The following is an 11,772-nucleotide window of genomic DNA, read 5'->3' on the forward strand; positions in this document are numbered from 1 at the left end:
ACTATTTCCATCACAGCTGCCTCTGATGCCACTGCTGCCACCTCAACATCACCCGGAAGTCGTCTTTCTGGGTGCTGCTGCCCTTGCAGCTGCAACCACTCGCTGATGCCACAGAAAACACCGCTGCCCCAGCCCCAACTGATGGCGACACCACTTCTGATTCCCAGAGATTACCAGGTGATGCTGCCCCCACAGCTGCAGCCACTGCTGTTGCTGACCCACTGCCTGCTGCCAACAACCACCACCACTACCGCTACTACCACAGCCTAGAGGACTGCTGCAGGGGACACTCCAGGTTTGGTTGCATGTAACTACATGCATTTTGGCACACCAGCCAGGGCCCGGGGGCCAGTGCCAGCAGGTTTACCACCACAAAAGCCTCTCTTTGGGGACTCCAGCTGAGACCTGCAGGTCCACTGTAGGGATGCCTGCAGGTTTGGAGGTTCCTGAGATCCTCCTGCTGTGAATGCTGGTGGCCCTTGTCTTGTTGCTGCATCTGGGGTTGCTCCTTTACATGAGTGTATTCCTGGTGGTCTCTCTGCAAGTAGGAGCAGCACTGAGATCTTGGGACTGCAGCATGGTAGAGCCTGAGGTATCTGAAGCTCAGATCTGTGGGATAGTGACTGGGTCTGCGAAGGCTGATCTGGGTCTGGTGATCCTGAGAGACATCAGAGACAGGGCTGAGAAACTTTTGAACACTGATGGAGACAGTTCAACTTTCCAGAGATATTTATTTTATTTTTGATTTGTTAATATCACTACCATATTTGGTACAGGATTTTTTTTATGCATCAGTGTGTGGAGGACAATGATATATGACTGGTGTTTTGAATTTTTGTTGTATTCTTATGTCTTTAATTTTTTCTCTTTGTTCATATTCTTCCTCTCTCTTCCTCTGTTTTCTTGGATTTTCTTTCCAACATTTCTTCAACCAACAGCCAATCTCTGTTGGCACTTTTTCCACACTTCCTCTGAATTTTTACTTCTAGCTTCTCTCTTCCTCCCTAGGAAACATCATGTACAGTGCTAACTCTGTTCTTTCATCCACAATTTGAAATTGTAAACCATTTTAACAAATTTTCTGTTTATACTATACATAGTTATTGAATTCATCATTTTGGTTTAATGTGAGAAAGCAATAGATGCCTTAGTGGGAGCTATTAGCTTTAAGGCTATACACACACTGGATGCTATTGATATTGGTCTCACATTAAAGGTGAGGGACACTATAGGTATACAGGGTAGAATTTGTGCTGTCTTAGGTCCATCCTTCTAGAAAGGAAAACACACAAACAACATGAAAAACAAGGGAATAAAGCACCCCAAACAAACCAAGATTCTTCAGCAAAAGTCACTGACAACACAGTAGAAGAAATGTCCAAGAAGGAGTTCAAATGTTCATAGTTAAATTGATCTGTGAAGTAAAGGATAGTATAAGGAGTGAAGTCAAAGAAAAAATACAGTAAGTGAAAGATCACTTCAATAAAGACTTAAAGAATGTGGGAAAAACCCAAGCAGAAATTCTCAAATTGAAGAACTCAGTAAACCAAATTATAAATTTAACAGAAAGCATCACCAACAGACTAGACCACTTGGAAGACAGAACCTCAGACAATAAAGACAAAATATATAATCTTGAAAGTAAAATTGACCATGCATATATCCCTAGTTTTTCTAGCATTGTGAACATGAATGGATGCTGTATTTTATCAAATGCTTTCTCTGCATCTATTGAGATGATCATATATCAGGAACATACCTCAACATTGTAAAAGGTATCTTAAAAAAAAGATATAATAATGATGTAAAAGGCCAACATCATTCTAAATGGAGAAAAATTGAAAACATTCCCTCTAAAAACTGGAATGACAATAATCTTTTTCACCACTTCTACTTAACAAAGTTCTTGTAACAATAGCTAAATCAATCAAACAGATGAAAGAAATTAAAGAGATATGGATAGGAAAAGAAGAACTCAAATTATCACTATTTGCAGATGATATAATTCTATACATAGAAGACCCAAAACATTCCACCAGAAATCTCCTAGAACTAATAAATGAACTCAGCAAAGTAGCTGGATATAAAATCAACACTCATAAATCAAAGGCATTTCTGTACATCAGTGACAAATCCTTAGAAAGAGAAACTAGGAAAACCACCCCATTTACAATAGCCTCAAAAAAATAAAATACTTGGGAATAAACTTAATAAAAAGGTGAAAGACCTTTACAATGAAAACTTCAGCATGCTAAAGAAAGAAATTAAAGAAGACCTTAGAAGATGGAAAGATCTACCTTTTTCTTGGATAGGCAGAATTAATATTGTCAAAATATTACCGAACGCACTATACACATTCAATGCAATCCCAATCAAAATCCCAATGACATTCCTCATAGAAATAGAAAAAGCAGTCATGAAAATCATCTGGAAAAATAAGAGACCCAGAATAGCCAAAGCAATCCTTAGCAAGAAGAGTGAAGCTGGTGGCATTTCTATTCTAGAACCTTAAACTATACTACAGAGCAAGTAGCAAAAACAGCATGGTACTGGCACCAAAATAGACCTATAGACCAATGGTACAGAATAGAAGACACAGAGACTAACCAACATACCTACAGTTATCTTATATTGGACAACGGCGCCAGAAACGTACATTGGAGAAAAGATAGTCTCTTCAACAAACCGTGCTGGGAAAACTGGAAATCCACATGTAAGAAAATGAAATTAAACCTCTATCTCTCACCATGCACAAAACTCAACTCAAAGTGGTTCAAGAACCTAGGAATTAGACCAGAGACCTTGTGCCTAATAGAAGAAAAAGTAGGCCCAAATCTCCATCATGTCAGATTAGGCCCCAACTTTCTTAATAAGACTCCAGTAGTTCAAGAATTAAAACCAAGGATCAATAAATGGGATAGATTCAAACTAAAAAGCTTCTTCTCAGCAAAAGAAAGAATCAGTGAGGTGAATAGAGAGTGTACAGAATGGGAGCAAATCCTTACCACAAGCACATAAGATAGAACACTAGTCTCTAGGATATATAAAGCACTCAAAAACCTAAACACTAAAAAAACAAAAAACAAAAAAACAATCAATAAACGGGCCAAGGAACTGAAGAGACACTTCTCAGAAGAGAATATACAATTAATCAACAAACATATGAAAAAATGTTCATCATCACTAGCAATTAGAGAAATGCAAATCAAAACCAATCTAAGATTTCATCTCACTCCAGTCAGAATGACAGCTATCAAGAATACAAACAACAGTAATTGCTGTTTACCAGTATGTATATAACATAGGAATGTTGCAAAAGTAGCTTTCAATTTTTTATTTTCCAGCCTTTGTGTTATTTTTATCATACATTTTATTTCTACATATTGAAGCCCACAGAAAACATTAATTTTTTAAACAAAGTCAAATTTTAAAAAGTTTCATACATATATAATTTATATTTCCCCCACATATATATCATTTCTAATTTGCTTTCTTTGAGTAGATTCGGATTTCATTTTATTTCTGCATGAAGGAATTCCATTAATTTTATGTCATGCAATACAATATTGAAAGATATTCTTTCAGTCTTTGTGATTCTGAAAAAGTTATTTTTTCTTTATTTTAAAAATACTTTTTCATTGGTTATAAAATGTTTGGCATTATTTTTCTTTCAGTTCTTGATTTTTATTTTTAAAATTAATTGTACATATTAATGAGGTTCAATGTAAAATTTCAACAAATATATACATTATGCATACTGTTCAAGTCAGATGCTAATTAGCATTTCTTTCTTATAATTTCTTAAAGTTTGGAGTCCTCAAACTCCTTTCTTCTACAACTTCATAAAATACATAATAGATTATTGTGAACACTAGTAATTCCACTGGTTCTAGAATATGAGAACTTATTCCTTCTAACTGTTTTTGCTACTCATTATCCAACCTCCCTTTATGCCTCCATTACCACTGCACTTTAGTAATTATTATTCTACTTTCAGGTTGACTATTTTTTTTAGCTTCCACATTTAAGAGAGAGCATTATTTATCTTTCTGTGTATGACTTATTTCACTTAACCTAAGATTTCCAGTACCATCTGTTTTGCTGTAACTGGCAGGATTTCATTCTTTATGGATTAAAAAAAAAAAAAAAACATTGGTACATACACCAAATTTCTTTCTCCATTTATCCATTGATGGTTGACAACTTTGAATCTATATCTTAGCTATTATGAATAGTGTCACAATAATCAAGGGTGTGCAGCTATCTCTTGGGTATGCTGGCTTTATTTCCTTTGAATATATTGGATATATGCACAGAAGTGAGAAAGCTGGAAATATTTTTTTTGAGGAATTTTCATACTGTTCTCCATAGCTGTACTAGTTTACATTCTCATCAATGGTGTATGGAGCTGCCTGTTTCCCACATTTTCACCAACACTTGTTGTTTGTTTTGTTTCTTTGATAATAGCCATTCTAATTGAGGTGAGGTGGTAGTTTTGATTTGCATTTCCCTGGTGGCGAATGATATTGATCATTTTTTCATATACTTGTTTGCCCTTTTGTTTTGTTTTGGGAAGTGTCTATTAAGACCATTTGATCAAGTTTTAATTCAATTACTTGTTCCTTGTGGACATTTTTTAAGGTTCTAAGGTATTCCAGATAATAATCCTTCATCAGACAAATACCTGGCAAATATTTTCTCCCATTCTTCAGGTTGTCTCTTTACTCTGTCAATTATTTACTTTGCTATGCAGAGCTTCTTAGTTTGATATAATTCTTTTTTAAATTTAATTTTTGCTTTTGTTTCTTGTGCTTTGGGGATGGTATATAAAATCATTGCCTATAAAGACATTTTAAAGTTTTTTTCCCTGGTTTTCTTCTAGCAGTTTCATAGTTTCAGATCTTACAGTTAAGTTTTTGGTCCATTTTCAGTGATTTGATACATGGTAAGAGGGATCAACATAATGACCTTTCTCATACCTTCTAAAAATGAATATCAAACACCATTTTTGAAGAGGCTGACTTTTCTCCAATTTTTTTGATACCTATTTCTCCACTGTCTTCTAATATTTTTATAATATCAAATCAGCTATCATTCACATATTTATTATTCTGTACATAACCATGTTTATTTTTCCTCTGGCTACTTGTAAATGTTCTCTTTATCACTGCTCATAAGCAATTTGTTTATGATGTACTTAGTTTTATTCATGTTCTTGTACTTGCCTAGTTTTCCTAATATTAGAATTTTTTAAGTTTCTTTTTAACCCTTCTTCTTCACCTTCAGTAAAATTACATATGTCGTTCAATCCAGTGTATTTTTCATTTCAGATTTTATATTTTCAAATATGATACAATTATTAAGATGAGATTTTAATACCCTGTTTACAAATTCTATCATTAGTCTATTTACGTTGATTGACTATGGTTTCATTATAAACCATATTTTCATTTTTGTTCCATGCCTACTATTTTTTTTAATTATGTAGAAAGCATTGAGATTTTTTCTTTTTTGGGTACTGGATTTTTTATTTACTTAATTTAAATGTTATTGATTTGTTCTATGGATAATAATGAAGTTACTTTTGAATTCTTTTGCATTTTAGAGACTTTTAAGGTTTATTAGGCAATCAGAAGTAGAGAGACTTTTCACTTAAAACTAAACTTAACCTACTACCAAAGCAAAACTTTTCCAAGTACTCCAACAATGCTGCATGTATTTCACCTGCATGCCACTCTCCTGTGTCAGCACAGTCTTTCCAAGTCCTCTTTCAGCTTCAGAAATTATACATCTGACTGCTTTCTAATATTCTTTCCCAAGCTTCATAGATTTTCTCCACATTTACTTGTGCTAATCAAAACTCTGTAGAAGACTATCTCAACCTTGTATAGGTCTCCAGAATTCTTTCTCTGAGTGATTTTCTCCTGTCTGAAATTTACTTTACTTTAATGTTCTGGGTTAACTTTACACACTTGCCTCTACTAATTTCAATTATATCTTCCCAAGAGAATCACCTAGATCACCTAGTCTCTTGATTCTTCAGGGTTTTTTTGCTTGTTTGTTTGTTTGTTTGGTTTGAGTTGGATTTTTTTTTAAGTTAGAAAATATCAAGGCTTTATTTTTTTTCTCATAAATAAGGTTCTGCTTGTTGGATAAGTGAGACCGATGTTCAAAGTTCTAATGAATAAAGATTTTCCTACTTTGGGTACATACAATAATGCAAAAGAAATGACACAAAATGGGTTGAGGTATATAATGCTTTTTATGTTCACAGAAAAAAATAAACACATAACCTAAATAAACAAGAATAGAATGGATTTAATTAATCCTGGGAATTCACACAGGGAAAAGGCAATAGGACTTTAAATCAATCAGTAGGGGTACTGTACACAATAATAAGTCCTATAAGGTTGAGTCCCCTGCCCCTTCTTAGCACTCTCACATGTGAGGTACACCAGTACAGAACCCACAGAGCTGGCAGTCAGCAGAATGGACTCTACAGTCCACTGAAATTAAGCAGGCAAAGTCCTAAAAGACCAAATAATCTGGCTGTTCTACATGCAGCAGTTTCATATATGGAACTTGACAACATATTCAGCATGAATCCTCTGCACAGAAATGGCAAAAAGGCTCAAAAGGGTACAATGTGAAGGCAAGGAGTCCTCAAATTTTATATCTCATGGAGCTGCACATTAAGTTGCCTGGATCTCAAGTTTGAGCAATGCAAAGCCCCAGGCATAGAACCTTATGAGATGTTCTTCACAAATCTTGGGTTGCTCTGTGCCTGACATCCACTTGTCTTCAGAGCTAAAGAGAGGTAAAACCAGGTAGGAGATACCACTCTAAGACTGGGTACGGATGGGGAGCTGACCCAGCAATCAGCTCACAATGTCTGTGTACTCTCTGTATGTCGCGACCCCTTGCCCGCAAGGAAGACGCAACTCAGGAATCTTCTTTCAGCAGTTTATTCAGGCCCTTGATATTTCTTCTTCTCCCTCTCGGATGCCCCTCCCAGCCTTAATAAAGCATCTCAAGCCCCAATGCGAAGCTGCCACGTGGAGCTTTCTCATAGGGTGGTGAAAAACCACGCGCCAACTCTCCCAAATAAGGAGTTGTTTGTCACAGACCACAGCGGAGCCAGCGCCATCTTGTAATGGCGACCATAGTCTGCAGAAACGGCAGAAGCGGCTCACCACATCTGTACTTGCATTTATCATTGTCTTTGAACTAGCACTGGATCTGCCTTGCAACCTTATTGCTAGAAGCTGAGCACGGAAACTGGACTTCACTGTGCAGAGCAGCATTATGGAAGAGATCACAGAAGTTCCCAAGAACTCAAAAGTCCATAAACATATTTTCAAACATAGCAATCATCTCTGTCGTCACTTTAGAGTACACCACAAAGAAATGTCACAAGAGGCTAGTGAGGGATTGTGAAAACACACCCTATACAATTTCTCTCAACAGCAGTATCAGCAGCAGGTCAATGAGAGATTGTCGCGACCCCTCGCCGGCAAGGGAAAACACGACACAGGATTCTTCTTTCAGCAGTTTATTCAGGCCTTGTTTCATGTATCATCTTCTAGGGACCCCCCGCCGAGCGCCCAAGCACAGCCTAATAAAGCCTCCTGCATAGCAATCCCAAGCTGCCACGTGGATCTCTCTCATAGGGTGGGAAGGGATTGCGTGCCAATTCTCCATATAAGGAGTTGTTTATCACAGGCTACAGTGGAAGCCGGCGCCATCTTCTAATGGCGGCCACGGTCTATAAGAATGGCTCACCACAAGAGATCCTAGATTCAGCTGACTTTGTAGTTTACTTCTTTGCTGGCTGATCTGAGTTTCCAAACTAATACCTCAAGAAGCAATCTGAGGTGAATCTGTGACCTGCAGTGTCACTACAGACTCACTGGTCCACTCAATAAACATGGTTTTCCTCCAGAGGCTTCTTTTTCCACATGTACAGCTGCTGCAGTTGGTTAGAGGACAGGAAGAAGCATATCTTGGCCATTGTGCTACCATCCTGTTATTCCTGGTATCCCAGGTATATCAGCAGCTGGTGTTTCAGGGATTGATGAAAGGATCCTTAAAGGGATTGAACATGATTGTCTTGTCCCTTTGCATCTCAGGGAAAAGAGCCAACACAGTGTCATTCTCATAGCAAAAGCTGCCATGGTCCACACATCAGTGAGCATGACTTCTGGAAGACAGAGATGGTCTTCCTCCTGCACTGACAATATAGCCAGGATGTTTTTCTAAAAGTGCAGCCCTTGTTTACATGAAAGGATCACTTCTTTTACATTGAGTAGGAACATGTCACATAGTCATCAGTGGAAAACTCAATGGTGTAAAGAGATTAGTACTCTAGAGGGACCATGAATTGAAAGTCTCTGACTCATGGTTGCAATATGCCTCATAGAAAAAAGAGTAAGTCTTCTCTGGGAGGATAGACAGCAGAGCCTGTGATGACACACCATCAGTCATCAGTGAAGAGACAACATTCCCTGTTCAGGTGCTCACAATTAGTAAGTGCTGAAGGACAAAACAGATCAAAAGAGCCACCCAAGATGACTGCTGGTCATTGCCATTGGATAGGATTTCCTCTCCATCCGACTTATATCCTTAAAATAAGTAGGTCCTCTATCCCTGCAAGTCCTGGCATTTACAGATTTCAATAGTTATTTGGCCATAAGAGAAAAGCAATAAAGCAGTGTCCATTGCATAAGAAACAGGAGGCTTTTCAACGTTAACAATTGTGAAGTTGGAGAAGACTCTGGTGGACACGCACCTGGTGCCAGTGGTTACCTACCTTCCTGAACTGATCCTTCATCATTCCAAGCAGTGAATGACATTTTGGTTTTGGAGTTCTCACATGTTTTATTGGAAACATGATGATCTGTTTTCACATCTCTTTCAGGTTCAGCTAGTTGGTGGAAGGCAAGGGACACCCCACCTTGCTCTGTGTCCTCCTCCTCCCACCTCCTCATTACTCTCTTTAGGCCCCATATTCCTCAGCAGCCATGTGTAAATTCTTTCCAGATAATAAGCTTAAATATCATTGTATTCATTTTGTTTTTTCCCTTTCTCCCAGGGATCACTCTTCTGCATTTCTTGCTTAGTAATATCTGAACATTTTCTTATCCTATATTTTGTTATTCTTGTAATTCTTTAAAGTAACAGGGAAAATCCATTTTTCATATGCTATCAGGACTGAAGCTAAAATCCAGAGTAAATGGATTTTGAAGTCCGCATATTTCTTCTAAAAGTCCTCTATTATCTTATCCATTTGCTACTCTGACTTCAGGTCCACAAAATTTCTCACTCTACCTACAATGTCCTGTTTGGTATTTTTAAAAAATATTCCATACATGTTCTCGTTACAGGTTCTCCAATGCCCTCTATCTGCCTATTTATTTTCTCATTTCCTTTATATTTTTGCTCTTTTGCTCAAGGAGGGTTTTCTGGCCATAATCTAGTGTTGACTCTTTATCCTTACCAAGACTTTCTATCCCCCTTTTCCAATTTGGTTTTCTCCTTAGTACTTATCACTAGCTACATATATAACTTGTCATCTTTGTTATGTCCCCCTTCTAGAATATATTTCCATGAAGTCTAGAATTTTTCTTTTCTTCCTGGCTTTATACAAAATGTATAGAAGAGTTCCTAGGATATATTAGGAACTCAATGATTTTTACATCAAACAGTTTTATATTAGCATATACCAACACAAAATTTTATGCATTCTCTTTATTAGGTACATAGAGAATTGAACACAAACAATATAAGGAACTGAGTTTGTATGAGATGCACAAGATATTTTTGTAGTTGTGTTCAAATTGCAAAATAATCTTAAAGGGCACATAGGAATTTATCATGTAAGAATGTGAAAGGGCATTCAGAGCAAAGATAAAGATTTACAGAGATGTGAGATTATTGATGTGTTCAGGAAAGTGTGATTGAGGCAATAAGTGTAGCAGGAAATATCTGCTGTGCAAAACTTGATAATGGGAAAGTAGGAAATTAAAAAACACTATCTTGAATCAAAAAACTAGTTCATGGAACAAGTGAATCTGAACTCATATTACAGATAACCATTATAATACTACAACCTCCTTCTTTCCTGTTATCATGTTCTAAATCAAACTTTGCTAAAGTACTCCTTGGAATCCATGGAACAAAAATTGGAAAGAAAATTTCTAATCATACTGACTTCTCAGAATTTAAATGGAATTTTAGGTACTTGAAACCACAAAATTACCATATCATAAAGGAACAAGGTTTAAATAGTATTAAAGCGATCCACAATAGATTATCCCACTGCCTCATCTTCTTGTCTTCCATTGGGGAAACAAGGTAACACTTTACATTTTCTTTCTCTTATACCATGTACTTATGAAAAATATTTCAAAATTGATGACATCTTCTGCACAATAAAAATAAAAATATTTGTAAAGATGTTAATGCCAGTGTATTATAAATTGCTTCATAAATTTTCCTTTAATTAATATAAGGTTGTGATTCATCTTCTATGCTTTTAAATATAGTTAATATCTACACACTGGGGATTTCATTGTGATTGTGTCTCATGAAGTGCTCAGGTTTTATTTTGAAGGTGAGACCAAGATACTAAGGTTTCTAGAAATCTTGCAACTGCTTACTTTGTTTATGTTTCCTGAACCTCCTTATCATCTAAAAATTAGAGAATAAAATATTTACACAGCTACATACACTGTTATCCTGAAAAGTACAGATAAGATTATGAAAAATCTAGCACAATGATTGCCATGTATCAGTTGCTTAATAACGACAGCTATTTGAAATTTTCTTCCATGTCAAATTAATTCTCATTAAGAAGTAATATTTTCCATGTTTTAATTTGCTACACATAGGTAAGATATGACCTCTAAGTATAATTGATTAGAAAAATGTTAACTTGAGATAATGAATGAAAGGCAATAAAATATATCTGAAAAACTTAAAGCTTTGTTATTGTAAAATATCCTATGTATATTGTATGTATGAAAATATTATTTTAATCTTTACAGAGTAAGTGAATATATTGTCAACATTATATTGTTATTATTCAGTATAAAGATGAGATGTTTTATGCCAAAGAATTTGGAAACTATGGAAAATTATAATATACAAATATCAATGCGGATAATTGAGTTCCTATATGTATTCACCATCTATATTCACATGGATGTTAATCACAAAAAAATTTAGGTATAGCTTGGGTAAAAAATAAAAATATCCTTTGTGAATTTTAAATATGCATATTATAAGGAGTAAAATATATCAAAATTACATTAGAATACCTTTATTTCTCTTTTAACTCATCTGTAGTTTGTCAAAAGTTCTGTGGACTTACAGCCATAGAATTCGAGGTCAATCTATCTGGAAAGTGATTTCAGAGATTATAACTAAGGTCACTTTTGTTAGATGTATTAAATGAGGCCTGGTGGAACTCAGGGGCTTGCTTAAGCTTCAGCAGTCAGAAGGAAGCCTGATTCTAGCAGGGAATTTCCACCTGCATCTCTCTACAATTTGTACGTGAACCTGGCTGCATGTCTTGGCTCACCAAAAAAAAAAATGATATTAAAAGGAGTTCTGGTTAAATTTTATCTTTATGATAATAATTCATCACAAAATGCCCATCAGTGAAGATTAATCCTAGTAATTGACTATATCTGAATGGACCTTCCACATTTTAGCAAGCATAACTTAAAATTATGCCCTTTAGATGGGAAAAGTCTTTTGAAATAAACTATG

The 11,772-nt window shown here is 35.9% G+C and overlaps 1 pseudogene; it reads right to left on the reverse strand.

The window, feature by feature from the left end:
• Positions 1 to 311: 311 nt before the first annotated feature.
• LOC124082261 (DET1 homolog) lies at positions 312 to 8,987 on the reverse strand (annotated as a pseudogene).
• Positions 8,988 to 11,772: the final 2,785 nt, after the last annotated feature.

The sequence above is a fragment of the Marmota monax genome, unplaced genomic scaffold (assembly GCF_021218885.2).
Source record: "Marmota monax isolate L192 unplaced genomic scaffold, Marmota_monax_Labrador192_F-V1.1 WCK01_AAM20220418_F8-fsc00132, whole genome shotgun sequence".
Classification (NCBI taxonomy): Eukaryota; Metazoa; Chordata; class Mammalia; order Rodentia; family Sciuridae; genus Marmota; species Marmota monax.